Here is a 24,163-nt window from a genome sequence, read left to right as displayed (position 1 = left end):
AATGAGATGTAATTGTTTGTCTAAAAAATGGTCAAGTGGAGCTGGGTATGGTAACACACCCCTGTCATCTCAAATTGGGAGTTCAAAGCCAGTGTGGGTTACATTTCAGAGACTCTGCCTCAAAAATGTAAAAATAAATAAATAAGGCCAAATGTAGTCGATTTATTTCATATGATTCAACTAAAATTACAATCAAATTATAGTCACTTATAATCAAAGTTTAAACTAAAACCAAAGGCAGCCAACAAGAAATCCTCAGAGTTGTGAAGTAGGAAAAAAAAGAAAGAAATTACATAGAGACAATGAGAGAAAAGGAGATCAGACCATAGTGAGCTACATGCTGTAGGTGGCTTGTTCCTCTTTCTACTCTCAATATATGGGGACAGGACACTGGTAGTCACAACTCTAATCCTAGCTACTCAGGAGGCTGAGGTCTGAGGACTGTCAGCCCTGGCAAGAAAGTCTGAGACTTTTTTTTTTTTTTTGTCAGTTGTGGGGCTTAAACTCTGGGCCTAGGCCCTGTACTTCAGATCTTCAGCTCAAGGCAAGTGCTCTACCACTTAAGCCACAGCGCCACTTCCAGCTTTCTGGTGGTTAATTGGAGATAAGAGTCTCACAGACTTTTCTGCCCATGCTGACTTTGAACAATGATCCTCAGATCTTAGCCTCCTGAGTACCTAGGATTACAGGTGTGAATTAACCACCAAAAAATCTGGAAGTGGAGCTGTGATTTAAGTGATGATAGAGAACCAGCTCTGAGTCAGGGACAGCACCCAGGCCCTAAATTCAAGTCTTAGTATTAGCAAATGAATGAATGAATGGGGAAATCTTTCCTGATTTGAAGAGGAAGCCAAGCAGAAAAGCACCAGGGACCCTCCCCACCCTCCCCCACCCCCCACTGGGGAAGACATTCATGGCCTAGAGGAAGAAATGGAATCTGAGATGCCTGGTTCCTGGTACCCTTCATAACACTAAACATGCCCAGTGCTGGGATAATTGGAAACAGATAAGATGCAGTTTATCTAACTGCCAAAATGATACTGGAATTATGGGGTTTAAACCTTCCCTGGTAATTATTTTATTTTGGGGCAGAGTACTTAGGATTGGAACCCGCAGGGCTTTGTATTTGCTAGGCTGGCATGATACTGCTGGACCATGCCACCAGCCCTGTTTTTTATTGGTTAATTTTAGGATAGAGTCTTGCTTCTCATGCAGTACACTTGAGCCTTGAGCTACCAACTTACAGGCTACTTCTCATCCAGGGGATCATAGGAGCCAGTGAGAGAGAGGTGGGTGGGGGGAAGGAAGAGGAAGAAGGAGAGGGAGGGAGAGGCAGAGGGAGAGGGAGGGAGAAGGAAGGAGAGAGAGAGGGAGAGAGAGGGGAAGAGAAAGAGAGGAAGATGGGAAGGGAGAGAGAGGGAGGGAGGGAGGGAGAAGGGGAGAGAGAGAGAGAGAGAGAGAGACCCAGAAACCCAGAGACCCAGAGAATGTTCTGGGGCTTAAACTCAAGGCCTCAAGCTCTCACTTAGCTTTCCCCCCTCAAGGCTGACATTCTATCACTGAAGCCATAGCTCCACTTCTGACCAAGCGAACCTAGAATCCTTCCATGGAGATGGAGTATCACAGACTTTTCTGCCTTGGGTTGACCTTGAACTTGGGTCCCACTCTCAGCCTCTCAAGTAGCTGGGATTACAGGTTTGAGCTACCAGGACCTAGGTGCCTTAAAAACATTTTCCTATCCAGTCAATTACAGAAGTTCCAGGTACCAAAGGAAATAATAATTAGTATCCGAGAAAAATACTAAGCACCAAAACATAGCATCAACATATAAAATGAAGAGAAGATAGAGCACACAGGATTCCCAAAGTTCTCTCAAAATTGTAAGCTTGAACACTGGACTCCCATTCACAAAGAAGCATGCTGGGTAGACACAAAAAGAAAAATAGAGGGCTGAGAATTGGCTTAGTTGTAGAGTGCTTGCTCGCATGCATGAAACCCTGGGTTTGATTCCTCAGTACCACATAGACAAAAAAAAAAAAAAAAAAAGCCAGAAGTGGCACTGTGGCTCAAGTGGTAGAGCACTAGCCTTGAGAAAAAGAAACTCAGGGACAGTGCCCAGGCCCTCCTGAGTTCAAGCCCCAGGAGCGGAGGGGGAGGGGAGGATATTTGTAATCTGCATGTTCTTCTTAGTGACCAGGCCAGCGTCCACCTGTGATCCTCAGCTCCCAGCCTCCTGAGTAGCCAGGATTACCAGCATGAGCCAACTGGAATTGGCAGTCATTTGTTATGATAGGGTCATGTGCTAAATCTCAGGCCCAGCAATATGTGGAAGGAAGGATATTCCTGGGTGAGTTTATAGAGATAATAGCCAGGAACCCCGGATTCTTAAGCTGTTGTTCTTTCTAGTCCATTTGTTAAATGTAATGTTTTGGGAAGTTGGCAGCAATACACACATTCTCATGCAGTAATTCAGAAAGCCAGATAGTTTCATTATTGCCCTGGCCAGAAACCATTTCACACCAGATTGCTCTGAGATACAGACTTACTCAAGTGTACCAGCAAGATAAAGGACTCATTAAAGATGATTGTTACTAAGCAACAGTGAACTAAAGGAACATCAATGGACAACAAATGTTGACCATTAAAAAGAGAGAACATATGGGGAAGACAGAATATTAGAGAGATGTTCCAGTTTCTCTTTAACATCATTTTCAAAACCTCCGTCCACCATTTAGGACCACAACCAATGTCACAGCTGAAAATTAGGAAAATAGAAGCGACATAGTAAACTTTTTTGTTGTTGTTGGTCGTGGGGCTTGAACTCTGGGTCTCGGCCCTGTCTCTGAGCTCTTCAGCTCAAGGCTAGTGCTCTACCACTTGAGCCATAGTGCCACTTCCTGTTTTCTGATGGTTAATTGGAGATAAGAGTCTCATGGGGGCTGGGAAGGTGGCTCAGTGGTAGAGTGCTTACCTCACATGCATGGGGCCCTGGGTTCGATTCCTCAGCACCACATAAGCAAAAAGAAAAAAGCCAGAGTGGTGCTGTGGCTCAAGTGGTAGAGCGCTAGCCTTGAGCTGAAGAGCTGAGGGACAGCGCCCAGGCCCAGAGTTCAAGCCCCATGACTGGGGAAAAATAAAAGAGTCTCATGGACTTTCCTGCATGGGCTGGCTTTGAACCCTGATCCTCAAATCTCAGCCTGAGTAGCTAGGATTACAGGAGTGAGCCACCAGCGCCTGGCCGAGACATACTAATCTTCTGTATTACCTTGTAACTCCAGAAGTATTTCTGGAGGGAAATGGTAGCCTTGCTATTTGGTCCCAGCATAGGCTTGGCTAATTCTGTGTGCCAATTTGACTAGACTATCGGGTGCCCTGTTAGCTAGTTAAGCACTATTTCTAAGAAGGGTCTCCAGGAGGGTGTCTCTGGGAAAGATTAGTCACTACAGTGATTAAAGAAGATATACTCTGCTACTCTGCTGGAAGCTAGTGGCTCAAGCCACTCCTGTAATCCTAGCTACTCAGGAGGCCAAGATCTGAGGACTGTGGTTCAAAGCCAGCCTGGGCAAGAATGTCCGTGAGACTCTTATCTCCAGTTAACCACCAGAAAACTGGAAGTGGCACTATGGTTCAAGTGGTAGAGCAATTGCCTTGAGCTGAAGAAGAGCTTAGGGACAGAGCACAGGCCCAGAATTCAAGTCCCACAACCTATTAACAAAAGGGGGGGAGGGGAGCTGGGCAGGTGGCTCAGTGGTAGAGTGCTTGCCTTGCATGCATGAGGCCCTGAGTTCGATTCTTCAGCACCACATAAGCAGAAAAGGCCAGAAGTGGTGTTATAGCTCAAGTGGTAGCCTTGAGCTGAAGAGCTAAGGGACAGCACCCACACCCAGAGTTCAGGCCCCATGACCGGACCAAAAAAAAAAAAAAAAAATACAGGTGCTGGTGAGTCATGCCTGTAATCCTAGCTACTGGGGGGGGGGGGGGGCTGAGATCTGAGGATCGCGGTTCAAAGTCAGCATGGGCAGGAAAGTCCGTGAGACCCTTTTTTTCTTTGGTCATGGGGCTTGAGCTCTGGGCTTGGGCACTGTCCCTGAGCTCTTCAGCTCAAGGCCAGCGCTCTACTGCTTGAGCCACAGTGCCACTTCCGGTTTTCTAGTGGTTTATTGGAGATAAGAGTCTCACGGGCGCTGGTGGCTCACGCCTGTAATCTTAGCTACTCAGGAGGCTGAGATCTGAGGATCGCGGTTCAAAGCCAGCCCGGGCAGGAGAGACCGTGAGACTCCTATCTCCAATAAACCACCAGAAAACCGGAAGTGGCGCTGTAGCTCAAGTGGTAGAGCGCTCGCCTTGAGCTGAAGAGCTGAGGGACAGCGCCCAGGCCCAGAGTTCAAGCCCCACGGCCGACAAAAAAAAAAAAAAAAAGAGTCTCATGGACTTTCCTGACTGGGCTGGCTTTGAACCATGATCCTCAGATCAGGTGTGAACCACCAGCACCCGGCTCCGTGAGACTTTTTTTTTTTTCGGGGGGGGGGGGGGGTCTGTATCGTGGGGCCTGAACTCTGGGCCTGGGCACTGTCCCTCAGCTCTTCAGCTCAAGGCTAGCGCTCTACCACTTGAGCCACAGCGCCACTTCCGGCTTTTTTCTTTTTGCTTATATGGTGCTGAGGAATCTAACCCAGGGCCTCAGGCATGCAAGGCAAGCGCTCTACCACTGAGCCACCTTCCCAGCCCTTCTGTGAGACTCTTATCTCCAGTAAACCACCAAAAAACTAGAAGGGGCGCTGTGGCTCAAGTGGTAGAGTGCTAGCCTTGAGTTGAAGAACTCAGGGACAGTGTCCAGGCCTAGAGTTCAAGTCCCATGCCTGAAAAAAAAATGTGTTAGCCTTCACTACACCTCAGTTTGGAACCAATACAATGAGGCTTCTATTTCTAGTCTACTAGACAAACCAGGTTACACACACAGCTAGTCCCCAAGCCTGCAAGGAAGACACTGTCCAAGCCCCCTGTTCTCCTGGGGGTCCTGCAGAGTTAGGCAAAAGATGCTGTCTCAATTTCTTACTCTTTTTTTTTTTTTTTTTTGGTAGTCCTGGGGCTTGAACTCAGGACCTGGGAGCTGTCCAGACCTTCTTTTGCTCAAGGCTAGCACTCTACCACTTGAGCCACAGCACCAGTACTGAGGAATTGAACCCAGGGCTTCATGCATGCTAGGCAAGCACTCTACCACTAAGGAAGGGTTTATTTTGGCACATGATTGGGTCAGCTGGCTCCATTGCTCTGAGCCTGAGGTGAGACAGAAGAGCAGGCATTAGGAAGGAGCATCGTGTCCGGAGGCTGATCACCTCCTGGCAGCCAGGAAGCAGCAGGAGAAGGAGGGAGAACAGGAAGGGGACAGAATAAGGTATGCCTTCCCAAGACATACTTCCAGCAGCCTACTTCCTCCAAACAGGCCCCACTGCCTCACTTCCAGCACCTCCCAATAAAGCCATCAAACTATGAACCCTAGCCAGGCGCCGGTGGCTCAAGCCTATATCCTAGCCATTCAGGAGGCTAAGATCTGAGGATTGCAGTTTGAAGCCAGCCTGGGTAGAAAAGTCTATGAGACTCTTATTTCTAATTAACCATCAAAAAAATTGGAAGTGAAGCTCAAGTGATAGAGTGCTAGGCTTGAGCACAAAAGCTCAGGGAAAGCACTTATGCCTTGAGTTCAAGTCCCAGGACTGGCAAAACAAAACAAATCAACCAGTGCCACCTTTCCGTGGGTGGCAATCTCTCTAACCGACACACTTTTGCTCCTTGTGGCACATCCTGCCTCCTATTAATAACAGCTCCATTTGGGACTCACAAGACCAGTGCTCCACATATTCAGTCATTCCTAAATTTCTACTCCTGCTTTCAATAAGCCAAGGACAATGTTTTCGCAATAATTTCTTGTTTTTTCCTTCATCTGATTTGTGGTGTGTGTGTGTGTGTGTGTGTGTGTGTGTGTGTGTGTGTGTGTGTGTGTGTGTGTGTGTGTGTGTGTGTGTGTGTGTGTGTGTGTGTGTGTGTGTGTGTGTGTGTGTGTGTGTGTGTGCCTCACACTCTTCCTTGCCTTTTGGCTCAAGGCTGGTTGGTACTCTACCACTTGAGCCACAGCTCCACTTCTGGATTTTTGGTGCTAGATTGGAGATAAGGGTCTCATGGACTTTCCTGCCCAGGCTGGCTTCACACTGCAATCCTCAGATCTCAGCCTCCTGAATAGTTAGGGTTGTAGGCGTGAGCCATGGACACCCTGCCCTTTCATCTGCTTTTGCAAGCTAATGGCAGGCACTTGTTTTAGATGAATTTTTTCCCCCTTGACAATGGCTATGAATGTCAGTCACTCAATGTTTCTTTAACAGCCAGCTCCTTCTTCTCCCTTTTACAACCATTATATGAAACAGAATATAGCTCTACTCACAGGCATACAAGTCTAAGATCCTCTCTCTTTATCCCTGACAGGAGCCACAGGATCACAAAGGTGGCCAACTCTCTATAACAGGACACCCACAGATAACAAACCTGGGTGATTAGGACATATCTGGGAACAGGACAGCTTAGTGTCTTTGATTTAAAAACAGAAGCCAAGGCCAGGCACTGAGGTTTACATCCGTAATTCTAGCTAGTCAGGATGCTGAGATCTGAGCACTGCACTTCAAAGCCAGTCTGAGCTGGAAAGCCCATGGGACTTTTTTTCTCCAATGAACCCTCAGAAAGCCAGAGAGATGGGGCTGAAGTGGTAGAAGCCAGCCATGAATGAAGAAAGCCGAGTGAGAGAGTGAACTCAAGACCCAGTGCTGGCACCAAAACAGCAAATAAACAAACAAACAATGGGAGCCAAACTTCATATTCCTAGATGAATGAAGAACAGTATGAGTTGTTAATGAACACAGAAGAGCAGCCTTGGGAAGTCTCCGGCCAAGATTACATTGGAGGAGGAAAGGAAACTATTTTTATTTCTGTTTTCCCATGCTCCTAGGATATTGGTCTTTAAAAAAAAAAAATCACTCAACGGGGTCTTTGTGGCTTCTAGAATAAGACAAAGGAGGGGCTTCAGGAAGGCCAGACACCCACCCTGCTTCTCTCCCAGAGCTCCAGGGAGCTGCAAGTGGAGGTGGTCACATTCCTCAGCCCCTCTGCACAGCCAGGCAGCTCTTGTTCCGGGAGGCCACAGTCTCTGATTAGTCTCCTGTCAGCCTCCGAGAGGGGCAAGGAGGAAATCTTGCTGCTGGGCCTCTGCAAAGCTCTTCCTGCTTAGAAAAGGGGTTTTGTTTGACTCTTTTCTCAGCCTCTGAGGCACCGGGGTGGGGGTGGGGGGGATTGATTAATAGACAGCCACCTCGACATTTCAATAGAGCCGCAGCATGAGCTCCCAGGGCCAGCCAGGCCTTTGTTCCACAGGGGGAAAAAAAAAAAGGATAAAGCCTGCATGGCTGCTTGCTTATAACCCTGGTCCCGTGCTGGCGGTTCTGTCTTCTTTACCAGGCCAACCCCAGGACCTGAACAGCCTGGGAATATCTGCCTGCCTGCACGACAGGGGGTGGGGGAGGAGCTGAATGAGCAGAGCCTCTCGCTTGGCAAAGTGCTTAGGGCTAGAGCTGAGTACCAGGGACCTTGGGTTTCTTTTGTGATCTTACTGAGCAGAGAGCGTGCACAAGGACATGGCTGGTCTCTGAGGAAGGAGGGGGTAAGAGGGCTCTTTTGTGGAAATTCTAAGGATGAAGGAGTTCCTGGGGGTGGGGGGAGGGGAGAGCTCCGTGACCAAGGTGGCCTGGAAACAGGGACAAGGCTTGACTTTCAGACTGCCAAATATCACAACAGGAGTGGGAGTGACTTAGGGAAGGGGGCTAGTGGAAAGTGATGGGTGGGGGAGCAGTGATACACAGACACAGAGCGGGAAACATCAAGCCGGGTGTGGCAGCACATGTCTGTAATGCCAGCTACTGAAGAGGTGAGGTAGGAGCACCATTACTCAAAGCAATCCTGGGGGAAAAGTTAGCCAGAGCCTCTCCCGCAAAAGCCAAAGGACTGACCGAGTGTGTCTCAAGGGGTACAGCACCCATACCAAACCAAGACCTGAGTTCCATTCCCCAGCACCACAAAGAAAAGAATGCAAAGGCTGGAAAGAGGGAGAAAACAAGAAAAGAAAGGAGACATCGGTCAGGCAGGCAGCCTTGAGCTTAGCAGGGAAATAACTGTAGCTAAGGCTCGAGAAGGTTCACAAAATACAAGGTATGGTGCTTTCTTTCCTGCCCTTCCCATCTCTTCCAAGGCGCCCAGTATCAAGTGCCTCTCACTGCAGCCCCTGCCAGCCCGGGGACAGCCCTTGGTAAGGGGTCGGGTCTCAATCACCATGCAAACTGAGCCCACCCAGTCCTGGGAAACCCAGCTCAGACACAGGCTACCTCCTGCTGAGATGTGTTAATCCACAGAAGCAGGGATGGAAGCAGATGCGTTGCCCTGAGCTGTCCATAGCTTACCCTCTAACAAGGCATCCTGGGAGGGAGAGGTCAGCTCTTTTCACTGCCCCCTTCGTAAACCTTAGGAAACCATTTCTAGAACCTTCTAGCTAGGTCCCTGTGACTTGTGTGCCTGATCTTTCCCAGTGCCTTTGGGAATAATGGACAAGAACTGGCTTCCATACCTGGCCAGGTCACTGGCAGAGGGATAGGTGAACATCACTAGTGTATGACCTCCTAGGCCCACCCAGAGCTGGAGCCAGCCCTCCTGACCCTCAATGGCTCCATATTAAGTGTGTATGTAGGGGAAAGGAGGGTCATAAGGGATGGCCATTCAACCTGGTTCATTGAAAACAATGGGCTATGCGAATCCTGCCAACTGCCCTTGCTTTCTCCATTTTTACTTTTTTTGTGTGCCAGTACTGATGCTTGAACACAGAGCCTCTGCTCTCTCTTGGCTTTATTTGCTCCAGACTGGTGCACTACCACTTGAGCCATACCTCTACTTGCAGCTTTTTGCTGGCTAATTAGTGATAAGCGTTTCATGGATTTGTCTGCCTGGGCTAGCTTTTAACCCAAAATTTCAGGTATCAACCTCTTGAGTAACTAGAAATACAAGCATGAACTACCAATCCCTTGCTTTGCTGATTATTTTGGAGATGGAGTCTCTCAGACTTTTCTTCCAATCCTGAACCTCTAGACTTCATCCTCCTGAGTAGCTAGGATTACAGGTATAAGCCTATAGCTGATTTTTTTTTCATGTGTACAAACCTCATAGAGAGCACTTTCAAGCTAGATGTGATGTCCCTGCTGAATATAAATTAATGTAAGTTATATATGTGGTCCAGTATTGACTAAAATATCATTATGGGACAGGTGACCATGTTTACTATCCAATTGCTTGAAGAACATATTGGTTAACCCCTAATCTAGATACAAGAAAGTAATGGGAAAATTAATACCATGGTTAAACTTAACATTATGTCAAGTCTGTTACTAGTATATTGTGAATAGCAGGAATAGAAAGCATTCATCACATAATGGAAAACTGCAATCCAATGTAGCAAATAAATTGCTCATATTTGAATGATCAAGGCTCCGACCTAAGCCAATTTTTTTTATTTTCTTCATTTCTTCCTGGTTAATATAAGTTTAAAAATCAACCAATATTCAAGTCATGGATTACATTTAATGACAATAATCTACTAGGAAAATAGCAGGTTAGGAGACAGCTCAGTCTGACAAATTATTAGATTTCAACCACAGGTTGTCTATAGCTAGAAGAATTCAGCAAAACTAAAGGAAAATATTCTCTGTAATCAGTTGGCTCTATGGAGTTTAAAAAAAAAAAAAAGGGTATTGAGGAGACTCCTTGGCTCATCCCTGTAATCCTTGTTACTCAGGAGGCTGAGATCTCAGCATTGAAGCAAGCCCAGGCAGGAAACTCTGAGATTCTTATCTCTACTAAATTACCAAAAAAGCCAGAAATGGAGCTGTGGCTCAAGTGGTAGAGTGCTAGCCTTGAATAAAAGAAGCTCAGTGACAATGCCCAGGCTCAGTGTTGAAGCCCTAGGACTATCATGGAAAAAAAAAAGGTGGGGGGGGAGGGGCTGGGAAGGTGGCTTAGTGGTAGAAGGCTTGCCTTGCATGCATGAGGCTCTGGGTTCAATTCCTCAGCACCACATAAGCAGAAAAAGCCAGAAGTGGTGCTGTGGCAGGTGGTAGAGCACTAGCCTTGAGCTGAAAGCTGAGGGACAGAGCCCAGGCCCAGAGTGCAGGCCCCACAACCAGCAAAAAAAAAAAAAAAAGGCGGGGGGGGGAGGAGTCTGCTAGGAATGTGACATAGTGGTAGAGTGCTTGCCTCACATGCATTAAGCCCTGGGTTTGGTTACTCAGTACCACATATATAGAAAAAGCCAGAAGTGGCGCTGTGGCTAAAGTGGTAGAGTGCTAGCCTTGAGCAAAAGAAGCTCAGGCAGTGAGTTCAAGCCCTAGGACTGGCAAAGAAAAAAAAAAGGATATATTTATTATTTGTAAGTGATGTACTATGAGTTTTTCATACCAATCAAATTTATAATATATGCACGTATATACAAGCACTCTTAGACTGGCTGTCTATTCAACATGGAAACTAACCTGACCTCTGGTCTCTTCCTCTTTTTTACTCTTCCCTTCTCTTCTTCTCTCTCTCCTCTCATCTTTCTCAGACTGGGTCTCCTTATGTGTTCCAGGCAGGCCTTGAACTTGTCTTCCTCCTTTCTCAGCCTCTCTACTGGCTGGGATTGCAGGTGTGTATGCTTTATGCCTGCTTGCTTGTTTTGTGTCTTTGCGAGTTTCTTTAAATTTTTTTTAAATGTGTGCCATACTGGGATTTGAACTCAGGGCTTCACGCTATCACTTAACACAGGTCTAGCTTTTTCTTGGTTAATTGGAGATAATAATCATGGGATTTGCTACAATCCAGGATCCTCAGCTCTCAATCTCCTGAGTAGCTAGGATTACAGGTGTGAGCTGCTTGCACTCAGCATAACCTCTTCCATTATCAACCATAAGAACTACCACTGACTGAATGCTGAGGAGCACCAAACAGGATTTATGCAAATTTTAATCTGTATTAAATCTACAGAGTAAGTGATAGAACTTTACTTTTTTTTTTTTTTTCCAGTCCTGGGGCTTGAACTCAGGGCCTGGGCGCTGTCCCTGAGCTTCTTTTGCTCAAGGCTAGCACTCTACCATTTGAGCTAAAATGACACTTCCGGTTTTTTCTGTGTATGTGGTACTGAGGAACCGAACCCAGGGCTTCATGCATGCTAGGCAAGCACTCTACCACTAAGCCACATTCCCAGCCCCGTGATATAACTTTCTCTCTCTCTCTTTTTTTTTTTTGGTCCGGTTGTGGGACCTGAACTCTGGGCCTAGGCACTGTCCTTCAGCTCTTCAGCTCAAGGCTAGTGCTCTACCACTTGAGCCACAGCGCCACTTCTGGCTTTTTCTGCTTATGTGGTGCTGAGGAATCTAACCCAGGGCCTCAGGCATGCAAGGCAAGCGCTCTACCACTGAGCTACCTTCCCAGCCCCTCTCTCTTTTTTTTTCTTACCCTTTCCCACCCCCCGATACAACTTTTTAAACAAAGCCTAGAATATATTAATACTTTTAAAACTCTGAATTCATTCGTTAACTGCCCATTGCACACTTAACACAGCCTCTGACAGAAGACAGTGACCTGCCCTTCAGAAATTTAAAGTGATGGAGACTATCGACCCGGTCCATCTACGGAGGGGCGGGGCATGAGCAGGCCACGCCTCCCAGAAACAGAAGCCCCGCCCACTGCCCCTGTCTATCCAGCTCTTGCACGTGTGGGCTCTAGGGGTGGGAGGGGAAACTCCTGCGCGAGGGGGCAACGGCGCACGCTGGCCAGACACCGGAAGACGCCTCGCGCCGCGTTCTGCGCATGCGCGATGGGGTAGCGGATGCCGCTAGGGGACGCTGCAGTAGCCGTGGGGGAGGGGAGGGCTGCGCCGGGATAGACCACGTGCGCACCACGTGGCGCCCGGCTGTGCAGGGATGTGGCCAGGCCACTTAGCTGGCCAGGCCATCCAGCCGGCGACCCCTGAGAATGCAGAGGGCCGGTCAACCAACCAGCATCCCCAACACCACCTGCCCAGTGACCTCTGACCTCCGACCCCACTGCCTTTAGGGTTACCCTTCGCTGGTAGCCGCGCGGTGTGTTTATAAACAGAGCTCCCGGTGGAGTCGAAACCCCGGATCGGCGGATTTCCACTCGGGGGAGCGGAGCCTTCTACGCATGCGCTCTGTGCCTGAGCCGCGCGGCTCCTTCTGCGCTTGCGCAGTCGGATGCAGTCAGTGTCTGTGGGGTGTGGCCGGGGTGGGACCGAGCGGTTCCCAGGCTCCCGCTCACCCTAGGCCTCTCCTGTGCTTCTGGGGGTCCCGGAGGACTCTGTGGCGACCCCTTCCTGGGTCCTGGCCTGGAAAGGAGCCCCAGAGGTCGAGGATGAGGCCCGCTGCCCTCCCTGGTGGGCTCGGCCCCGCAGCGCAGCGTGTTCAGTCCGGCCGGCTCGCCCGGGAAGGAACCGAGAGCCGCGCGCTGCTGATTGGTTAATTTGTTTATTTACTGTTTCTGGGACGGAACCCAGGCCTCCTGCTTGCTAGGCGAGTGCTGTACCACTTGGGCTACGTCTATGCTTCATTAAAAATGAGGAAGGAAATGCTGAACACTTGCTATGCTAGATGAAATGTGAGGACATTTGTGTTAAGAAAAATAAGCCAGTCACAAAAGGACTGTATTGTTTGCATGGCCTGATCCTAACACTGGGAACAAGGCTGAGGCTGGAGGGGGTCTGTGGCTCAAGACCAGCCTGGACCTCACAAGAAAGGGGAGGGAAGGAAAGAGCCAGAGAGTCTGCGTGAGTGATTTTATACTCCTGAGCTCCCCAGAACAGTCACTAGTGCAGGCTTGGGAGGACAGCGACTTGGTCTTAGGGAAAAGTTCCCTTGGTGGACTGAGGTGACAGCTGCCCCAACTGAGCCTACTTAAAGCCGCACACTACATCCTTGGAACAACTTAGACAGAGCCAGGCACTGTGGTGCCACCTGTAGCCCCAGCACCTTGGGAGGATGAGATGGGAGAATCACTTAAGCCTAGCCTGGGTAACATAAACTTCCATCTCATAAAAAAAAAAAAGTAAAAAATTTAAAAAGAAAAATCCCAAAGTTATCTGTTACTGTGTAATTTCACCCATATCAATACAGATCAAATTGTGTCTGTCCTGTCACACTGGGGAAAAAAAGCCATCAAAGAGGTTCCTGTTTGTGATCCTCGAGCCCTCCAGCCCTAAACAGCCTAGTGTCTGATTTCAGTCCCAACTCATTTCTTACCTGGAATGCACCAGCCTCAGGCTCCTGGCTGTTTTCGCTGGCAGACATGCCTCTCCCTATCATCTAGTAGCCAGCCAGTTTTATAAACACACATTCCTGCTTACCAGAAGCCAAGTGTTCTGCAAGGGGTAGGTGACCTCAACTCCTAAGGTTTCTTCGGTGAGCTTTGTACTCTGGTAGAAGCCATTTGAAGCAAGGAAAACAAACCATGTCAGATGACCGGTGGTGATGGCTGTCAGGGAAATGCAGTGGTGGGATTGGGATCTAATCTTGATCACCTGATGCTAAAGACCTCTGGGATGGCCCTTTGCTCAGAGACTTGTGTGATGAGACAGCCTGAGATAACTGGAAGATTTCCCCTTTGGAATTTCCAGGGAGAGAGAAAACAAACATAAATCCCTAGGGGGTGGGGAGGTTGGGGGAGCCTGGTACTAAAGACTCACCCCTGTCATCCTAGCTATTCAGGAGGCTGAGATCTGAGGATCCCAGTTTGAAAAGTCCATGAAACTTATCTCCAGTTAATCACTGAAAGAGTCAGAAGCAGAGCTGTGGATTTAGTGGTAGGAGCGCTAGCCTTGAGCAAAAAAAGCTCAGGGACAGTGCTCAGAACTCCAGTTAAAGCCCAGGATTGGCAAAACAAAACAAAAAACCTAGAGCCCTGCTCCATTGAGGAACAGCTAGCCTGGGTAGTGGGGCAGGAAGAAAATGGGAGAATTTTGAGTTATGAAGGCAGAAAAAGGTAGGGCCCATTCCTATACCTGTATACAAGAAAGCCCCCCAGGCTGGATGCAAGTGGCACAGGTCTGTAATCCTAGCTATTCAGGAAGCTGAGATCTGAGAATTGAAATTCAAAACCAGCCTGAGCAGGGAAGCCCATGAGATTAATTTCTTTCCTTCCTTCCTTCCTTCCTTCCTTCCTTCCTTCCTTCCTTCCTTCCTTCTTCTTCTTCTTCTTTTTTTTTTTTTGTTGTTGTTGTTGGTGGTTTTGGGGCTTGAACTCTGGGCCTGGGAGCTGTCCCTCAACTCTTCAGCTCAGGGCTAGCTCTCTACTTCCAGCTTTTTCTGTGTGTGTGGTGCTGAGGAATCGAACCCAGGGCTTCATGCATGAGAGGCAAGCTCTCTACCACTGAGCCACCTTCCCAGCAAGTCATTTTAATTTACCCTCAAGAAAGTTGAAAGTGGAGCTGTGACTCAAGTAGTAGAGTGCTAGCTTTGAGCAACAGAAGCTTAGGGAATGCACCCAGGCCTTGAGTTCAAGCCCCAGGACTGGCAAAAAAAAAATGAAGTCCTTGCCCAAGGCTCAATAGAGAAACTAGGACATGGTGTTTGGGACTCCAGTGGCTTTGGTCCTGCTCCTTTCTCTTCTGTCCTGCTCAGTTCCTCTCTGAGCCACTCTTTTCTTTTGTTCCTTCCTTCGTTCCTTCCTTCCTTTTTTTTTTGGGTCCAGTCGTGGGGCCTGAACTCTGGGCCTGGGCGCTGTCCCTCAGCTCTTTTAGCTCAAGGCTAGTGCTCTACCACTTGAGCCACAGCGCCACTTCCGGCTTTTTTCTTTTTGCTTATGTGGTGCTGAGGAATCAAACCCAGGGCCTCAGGCATGCAAGGCAAGCGCTCTACCACTGAGCCACCTCCCCAGCCCCCCTTCCTTCCTTTTTTTTTTTTTGTCTGTCATGGGGCTTGAACTCTGGGCTTGCTTGCTGTCCCTCAGCTCTTCAGCTCAAGGCGAGCACTCTACCGCTTGAGCCACAGCGCCACTTCTGGTTTTCTAGTGGTTTGTTGGAGATAAGAGTCTCACTGACTTTCCTGCCTGGGCTGGCTTTGAACCTTGATCCTCAGATCTCAGCCTCCTGAGTAGCTAGGATTACAGGTGTGAGCCACCAGTGTCAGGCTTTTTTTTTTTTGGTTGGTCATGGTGCTTGTACTTAGGATCTGGATAGGTGTTCCTTAGCTTTTTGGCTCAAGACTAATGCTCTGTGACATTGAACCACAGCTCTACTTCCAGCTTTTTGGTGATTAATTGGAGATAAAAACTCTCCTGGACCCCAGCACCGGTTTCTCAAGCCTGTAATCCTAGCTACTCAGGAGGCTGAGATCTGAGGATTGTGGTTTGAAGCCAGCCCGGGCAGGAAAGTCCCTGAGATTCTTATTTCCAGTTAACCAACATAAAACCAGAAGTGGCAAGGTGACTCAAGTGGTAAAGCATTCACCTTGAGCCAAAGAGCTGAGGGACAGCACCCAGGCCCAGAGTTCAAGCCCCACGACTGACAAAAATAAAAAAATATACATATTTTTTTCTGCCTGGGCTGATTTTGAACCATTATCCTTAGATCTCAGCCTCCTGCTTAGCTAGCTAGAGTGACAGGCATGAGCCAACTAGTACCTGGTGCAAAAATCTCTATTTCTTGATGTTGTTTTCTGGTATAACAGCTCTTGTAACCCTAGCTGCTTAGCTTGTTTACCTGTCTGTGGTCTTATCTTACCCCTCTCAATAATGTTGTTTATGCGCCTCTTCCCAATAGTGTTTGTAGCCGGCAGGCCTCCAGGAAGCATGCCATAAATGCTTGTGGGCTGAGTGGATGGACGGAATTCAGAGTTCAGCCTGCACCCTGTCCCTAATGGCACCTTGTTTGGTACACATGACCTGCCTGTCTGGAGCTTTGTAGATGCACATGTGCTTTTTTTTTTTTTTTTTTTTTTTTTTGGTCGGTTGTGGGGCTTGAACTCTGGGCTTGCTTACTGTCCCTCAGCTCTTTAGCTCAAGGTGAGCACTCTACCACTTGAGCCACAGCACCACTTTTGGTTTTCTAGTGGTTTATTGGAGATAAGAGTCTCACAGACTTTCCTGCCTGGGCTGGCTTTGAACCTTGTTCCTCAGATCTCAGCCTCCTGAGTAGCTAGGATTACAGGCGTGAGCCACCAGTACCCGGCGCACCTGTGCCGCACCTGTGTTTTTGTTCTATGCAAAAGCCCCATTTTACAGATGAGGAAATAGAGGCTGATCTAAGCCAATCCAAGCCATTCATGAGCTGGATTATTTTCTTTCTTTCTTTTTTTTTTTTTTTTTGTCGGTGGTTTTATTTATTTTTCTGGTGGTTTATTGGAGATAGGAGTCTCACGGTCTTTCCTGCCCGGGCTGGCTTTGAACCGAGATCCTCAGATCTCAGCCTCCCGAGTAGCTAGGATTACAGGCATGAGCCACCAGCGCCCGGCTTGGATTATTTTCTATAGCTGCCAGCTTTCTGTCCCCACCTGACCCCTCAAACTTGTCATGGGATGAAGTCCTTCTTAGAAGGCTGAGACTTTGAGGATCACAGTTTGAGACCAGCTTAGAAGAAAAGCCAGTGAGATTTTTTTTTTTTTTTTTTTTTGGTCATGGGGCTTAAACTCTGGGCTTGGGCGCAGTCCGTCAGCTCTTCAGCTCAAGGCTGGCACTCTACCACTTGAGCCACAGTGCCACTTCCGGTTTTCTAAGTGGTTTATTGGAGATAAGAGTCTCTTGGCCTTTTCTGCTCGGGCTGGCTTGGAATCAAGATCCTCAAATCTCAGCCTGAGTAGCTAGGATTACAGGTGTGAGCCACCGGCGCCCGGTCCAGTGAGACTCTTATCTCTAATTAACCAGCAAAAAGCTGAAAGTGGAACTGTGGCTCAAGTAGTAGAGTATCAGCCTTGGTAATGCACAAAAAAAATTAAATTTAAATTTAAAAGAAAATAGGGAGGAAGAAGGTTTAGTGAACTGGGGGTTCCCACTGGGAGAACTGTGGAGGACTCTTATAAAAACATTTGCTTGTTTATGTCACATCTTTATTTTTTTCCATATGCGTGTATGTGTGTGAGAGGGCACGTGTGTGCATGCACTAATAGTTGAACTCAGAGCTTGGGCTCTGTTCCTGGAGGTCCTGGGGCTTTAACTCGGGTCTGGGAGCTGTCCCTATGCTTTTCAGCTCAAGGCAAGCACTCTACCACTTGGGCCACAGTGCCACTTTGGGTTTTCTGGTGGTTAATTAGAGGTAAGAGTCTCACGGACTTTCCTCCTCTGGGTGGGCTTTGAACCATGATCCTCAGATCTCAGCCTCCTGAGTAGCTAGGATTACAGGTGTGAGCCACTGGCACCTGGCTCCCTAAGCCTTTTTTGCTTAAGGCCAGTGCTGTACCGCTTGAGCCACAACTCCACTTCTGGCTTTTTGGTGGTTAATTTGTGATGAGAGTTTCACAGACTTTCCTGCCTGAGCTGGCTTTGAACTGCAATCTTCAGATCTCAGCCTCCTGAGTAAGATTACAGGTATAAGCCACTGGTGCCTGGCTTGATTTGTTTTGGTTTTAGTGATTTTGGGCTTTGAACTCAGGGCTTCAGGATTGCTAAGCTAAAAGCAAGCATGTAACCACTGGAGCCCCGCCCCAGCTATGTCGTGTTCTCACTTCTAATGGGGCCAAATAGATTTATGGCTGTAGATAGCACAGCATGAGCAGGATCAGCCTATTTGTCTGCAGTGTCAGCTCTCCAAGGTCAACTGAGGTCTGAAAAGATTAAATAGAATTTTTCAGAAAGCAATAATTCATAACTCTTTTTTAAAAATCATGGCATAGCGCAAAATGTCATACTTGTTCTATTTTGTTATAATTATTTGTCATTAACCTCTGATTCAGCCTAATTTACAAATTAAACTTTAAGATGGGTATGGCAGTATACCCCTGTATACTGCTCCCCAGCATTGGGGAGCAAATGGCAGGAAGATTTTTGAGTTCAAGGCCAGCCTGAACTACATAATGAAACCCTGTCTCAAAAAGAAAAAAAAGACAATGGAGCTGGGTGCTAGTGACTCATATCGGTAACCCTAGCAATTCAAGAGGCTGAGATCTGGGGATTGTGGTTCAAAGCCAACCTAGGAAGAAACGTCCAAGTGACTCCGTATCAGAAAAAAGTTTGGCTAGAAGTATGGCTGAAATGGTAGAGCATCAGCTGAACAAAGAAGCTTTGAGTTCAAATCCCATTACTAGGAAACGAGAGGGATGGAGGGGGTCAGGTTAATGGGGTGCATTGTCTGTACGTATGGGAATGTCACAATGAACCCCATGGTACAGCTAATGTGTGCTGATCTTCAAAACAAATCATATAACTTATGGAATTCACTACATCAGGATACCAGGCATCTGGGGGGTAGGGAGAGCAAGGAACATATCCCTAGGGATATGAGAAGACCCTGAAATTGGTTGGGAGAAAGGCAGTTGGAGAAGAAAGGAAAAATCAAGTGGCAAGGGGAGGGGTGGGGGGTGGAGGGGGGGAGAGCAAGTCTCTGGTGCAAATGGCAGGGAGGACCTGATCAATGTGCAGGGGCTGGGATCAGTCAGGCATGCCCTTCCTTGTGGGTAACATGGACTTTTCTAGAAGGAAGACACAGTGGAGTCAGAGCTGCAGAGTTCACTGTGGTCCTCCCTGGCTGGCAGGGGGGGGAGGGTTCCAGCTGGGGAGAATGGGTCTTTGCCTCCTCCAGGGACAATTGCTGCATAGAGCTGGGTCTGGCTTGGGTCTCTGCCAGTGGAGCTGTGCACCTGGCGGGTACCCAGGCTGTCCTCACCTGCCTGGGCCTTGGAGATCTTTTTTTTTTTTTTTTTTTTTTAGTCATGGGGCCTGAACGCTGGGCCTGGGCGCTGTCCCTTAGCTCTTCAGCTCAAGGCTAGTGCTCTACCACTTGAGCCACAGTGCTACTTCCGGCTTTTTTTCTTTTTGCTTATGTGGTGCTGAGGAATCGAACCCAGGGCCTCATGCATGCAAGGCAAGCACTCTACCACTGAGCCACCTTCCCAGCCCCATGCCTCGGAGATCTTGTAAGACATGTTCTGCTGCAGGCGAACTCCCGGATCCCAGGCTTGCAGGCAAGTCTGCTGCCCAGGCAGGAACCAGCAGGCCAGTCCTGTTAAAAGACATCTTAATTAAAACATCTTTTTTTTTTTTTCTTTGCCAATACTGGGGCTTGAACTCAAGGCATTGAACTCTCACTTGGCTTTTTCACCCAAAGCTGGTGCCCTACCATTATGAGCCACAGCTCCACTTCTAGCTTTTTGGTGCTTACTTGAAAGTAAGAGTCTCACAGATGTTCCTGCTCAGGGCTGGCTTTGAACTGTGATCCTCAGATCTCAGCTTCCTGAGTAGCTAGGCTTGCAGGGTGAGCAACCAGTACCCAGTTTAGAGTTTCTAGACTCTTGGTGACTTTGCAATGATAGACAGTTTGGTAGCTGAGCATCTGGGAATCAATCTGGAATTGTAGCTTCTACTAATGTCACCGCAAGCCGCATAAGGTCCGTGGCCCTGCCACAGCTGCCAACTCTTTTTTTTTTAGATCAGATACAGGCAGGAATCACACATAGGCCCTGAGATTTTTTTTTTTTAAGTAATTGGTCAGAATAACAGACACCCACCCAAGTGACCTGTCACCTGTTGTACAAAAAATTGTGGCTCATGCCTGTAATCCTCACTACTCAGGAGGCTGAGATCTGAGGATGCAGCTCAAAGCCAGCCTGGGCAGGAAAGTACATGAAACTCTTATCTTCAGTTAACCACTACAAATCAGAAGTAGAGCTATTGCTCTACTTCTGATAAAGCACCGGCCTTGAGTGAAAAAGCTAACGGACAGTAGACAGTGCTCAGGCCCAGTCCTCCCCCCCCCCCCCCGTCCCTCCCCTCCCCCTTCCCACCCCCACCCCCACCCCCCGCCAAAAAACAAAGAAAGAAAGAAAAATGAGAGATTGGGAACAAACTGAGACCGTCTTTCACCTTAGATACAGGAAAAAAATCTGCAATAGAGAACTGATCTAAAGTTCTGTGCACATGACAGGTCATGACGATTGTGGGGAGAAAGCTGACAGTCAGTGAGAAAGTAGCTAAGTGATAAGAGAACAGGATAATATAGGCAGGTTCCTAGTGAACACTTTAAGAAATCATGCCAGGCATCGGGGGCTCACACCTATAATTCTAGCTACTCAAGAGGCTGAGATCTGAGGATTGCAGTTAAAAGCCAGCCTGGGCTGGAAAGTTCGTGAGACTCTTAATCTCCAATAAACCACTCAGAAAACCAGAAGTGGCACTGTGGCTCAAGTAGTAGAATGCTTGCTTGCCTTGAGCTGAAGAGCTGAGGGATAGCACCCAGGTGTAGAGTTCAAGCCCCATGACAGACAAAAAAAAAAAAAAAAAAAAAGAAAAGAAAAAAGAAAAAGAAATGAAGTCCCAGTACTGGAAGAAAACGAAACAAAACAAACAAACAAAAAACCCCAACAAAACAAGCCAAGCATGAGTGGCTCACATCGGTAATTGTAGCTACTCAGAAGGCTGAGAGCCGAGGATCACTGTTCAAAGCCAGCTTAAGCAGGAAAGATCACAAGACTCTGTTGCTGTTGTTTGTTTTTGTTTTATTATCAGTGGTGGGGCTTGAACTCTGGGCCTGGGCACTGTCCCTCAGCAATTCAGTTCACTCTACCCTTTGAGCCACAGCGCCACTTCTAGGTTTCTGGTAGTTTATTTATTATTATTATTTTTTTCTGGTCATGGGGCTTGAACTCTGGGCCTAGGCACTGTCCCTGCACTCTTGAGCTCAAGGTGAGCACTCTACCGCTTGAGCTACAGCGCCACTTCCGGTTTTCTAGTGGTTTATTGGAGAAAAGAGTCTCTCGGACTTTCCTGTCCGGGCTGGCTTTGAACCGTGATCATCAGATCTCAGCCTTCTGAGTAGCTAGGATTATAGGCGTGAGCCATCGGCACTTGGTCCATCACTTTTTAAAATAGAGAGATCAGAGCATTTTTGATAGATATGATTTTGGGGGCTTAGACCCTCCCAGTTCTCCTTGCCCCCTCTACCCCCACTTGCTTTGCTCAATTCAGAACTCAGTTGAAACCAGTATTCAAAGGGCTGCCTGGTGTTGCACACACACGTACCCTGCTCACCTCCTCAGTGCCCTGTTGCTGAGCACCTCAGTATGGTCTTGTTTCCATGGTGACAGATAACGGTTGCTAAAAGCTTTCTGACCATTTTTTTCCATTTAGGCCAACCACACCTGGAGCAGATGTCATTGCCTTGGAGAAGGAAGGGGACCCTGCACTGCCCTCTACTGGCCCTACATTGGCAAAGCAAGTTCATTTTTATAATTTACAATGATAAAAATTTAAATGGTTTAAATTATTTAAAAATATAATTTATAATTATAAGAATGAACTTGAATGATGTATATTCATAGTTTATATTTGTATCGTTATAATTTCTTGGAGACACTAAGGTTTGAACTCAGGGCCTTGCACTTACTAAGCAGGTGCTCTACCACTCAATTGACTCCCACCCACTTCTGTTTTGCTTTAGTTTTTTTTTTTGGTCAGTTGTAGGGCTTGAATTCTGGGCCTGAACACTGTCCCTGAGTTCTTCAGCTCAAGGCAAGTGCTCTACTGCTTGACCCACAGCAGTGGGTGGTTAATTGGAGATAAGAGACTCAGGAGCTGGGGGCCTTGGCTCATGTCTGTAATCCTAGCTACCCAGGAGTCTGAGATCTGAGGATCTTGGTTCAAAGCCCACCCAGGCAGGAAAGTCTGTAAGCCTCATTTCCGTTTAACCACCAGAAAACCAGAAGTGGTGCTGTGGCTCAAGTGGTAGAGCACTCGCCTTGAGCTGAAGAGTTGGGGGACAGCATCCAGGCCCAGAGTTCAAGCCCCACAACCGACAAAAAAAAAAAAAAGTCTCATGGACTTTCCTGACCGGCATGGCTTTGAACAGTGATCCTTAACTCTCAACCTCCTGAGTAGCTAGGATTACAGGCATGAGTCACAGGCACTCAGCTGCTTCAGTTTTTTTTTTTTTGTTGTTGTTTTTTGTTTTTTGTTTTTTTTAAAGTAGGGTCTCACTCTTTAGCTCAAGCCTGCCTCAGACCATGGTCCTCCTACCTATGCCTCCCACATAGATGGGATTACAGTCATGCATTACAACACCCAGCCAAGAAGAGCCACCCTTGAAAGCAGTAATATTTTTCTTAGTGCAGAGCCAGCTTTTCCTGACACATCCCAACCTGTTTCATCCCTACCACTGAGCAGAGATAACAAGCAGCTCTTAGAGACACTGTGGCCACCCCGCCTGGGTATGATCCAGTTCTATTCTCACACAGCTGATCATTCAAAGTTTTTGTAATCAACTTAAGAACTTCTTTGTTGGGGCTGGGAAGGTGGCTCAGTGGTAGAGTGCTTGCCTTGCATGCATGAGATCCTGGGTTCGATTCCTCAGCACCACATAAGCAAAAAGAAAAAAAAGCCAGAAGTGGCGCTATGGCTCAAGTGGTAGAGCGCTAGACTTGAGCTGAAGAGCTGAGGGACAGCGCCCAGGCCCAGAATTCAGGCCCCACGACCGGATCAAAAAAAAAAAATTTTATTCATAGGAAATTGAAGAAAGAAACAAAATTCAGGAATGGAGCATAGAGCAAATGGTAGAGTGCTCACCTGACACATGCAAGGCCTTGAGTCTAAACCCCAGGACTGTCAGGGAAGAACAAAAAAACAAAACAAAACAAAAAACAACCAAGGATGTCCTATTGAGCCTTTATTCCACATTCCCCAGAAGTGAAATCCTACATAACTGTACAGATTGAACTTCCTTACCTTGAAATCCTAAAGACTCAAGCCAGACACCTGTAAGCTCATACCTGAAATCCTAGCTACTCAGGAGGCTGAGATCTGAGGATCATGGTTTGAAACCAGCCTGGGTAAGAAAGTCTATGAGACTCTTTTTTTTTTTGGCGGTTGTGGGGCTTGAACTCTGGGCCTGGGCACTGTCCCTCAGCTCTTCAGCTCAAGGCGAGCGCTCTACCACTTGAGCTACAGCGCCACTTCCGGTTTTCTAGTGGTTTATTGGAGATAGGAGTCTCACGGTCTCTCCTGCCCGGGCTGGCTCTGAACTGTGATCCTCAGATCTCAGCCTCCTGAGTAGCTAGGATTACAGGCGTGAGCCACCGGCGCCCAGCTTCTATGAGACTCTTATCTCTAATTAACCACTAGAAAACGAGAAGTAGAGCTGTAGATCAAAGTGGTGGAGCACTAGCCTTGAACAGAAAGCTCAGGGACAGTGCCCAGGCCATATAATTGGAAATAAAAAAGGTATGAACTTGTGATATAAAAATCAGAAAATTGCCGGGCACCGGTGGCTCACGCCTGTAATCCTAGCTACTCAGGAGGCTGAGATCTGAGGATCACGGTTCAAAGCCAGCCCGGGCAGGAGAGACCGTGAGACTCCTATCTCCAATAAACCACCAGAAAACCGGAAGTGGCGCTGTAGCTCAAGTGGTAGAGCGCTCGCCTTGAGCTGAAGAGCTGAGGGACAGCGCCCAGGCCCAGAGTTCAAGCCCCACGACCGCCAAAAAAAAAAAAAAAATCAGAAAATTAACACTGCTACATTCCAAAGAGCTTCCTTAAAAAAAAAAAAATCTTGATTTGAGCTCAAGTCCATGTGCTTGCTAAGCAGGATGTCTACCATTTGAGCCATGCCTCTAGCCTGGATTTTTGCTCACTGGTTGAAGATAGAGTATCAGGTTCTTTTCTGCACAGACTGGCTTCAAACCTTGATCCTTTACCACAAATTCCTGCATATCTAGGATAACAGGAGAAAGCCATCACCATTTGGCTCTGGGTTTTTAAAAAAAATTCATATTTCTTTCTTTTTTTTTTTTTTGTCAGTCATGGGGCCTAAACTTTGGGCTGGGCTCTGTCCCTCAGCTCTTTAGCTCAAGGCTAGAACTCTACCATTTGAGCCACAGTGCCACTTCCAGCTTTTTCTGCT

The sequence above is a fragment of the Dipodomys merriami genome, unplaced genomic scaffold, assembly GCF_024711535.1.
Source record: "Dipodomys merriami isolate MVZ:Mamm:240054 unplaced genomic scaffold, mDipMer1.0.p SCAF_22, whole genome shotgun sequence".
NCBI lineage: Eukaryota > Metazoa > Chordata > Mammalia > Rodentia > Heteromyidae > Dipodomys > Dipodomys merriami.
Note: the sequence above shows the minus strand (reverse complement) of the source record.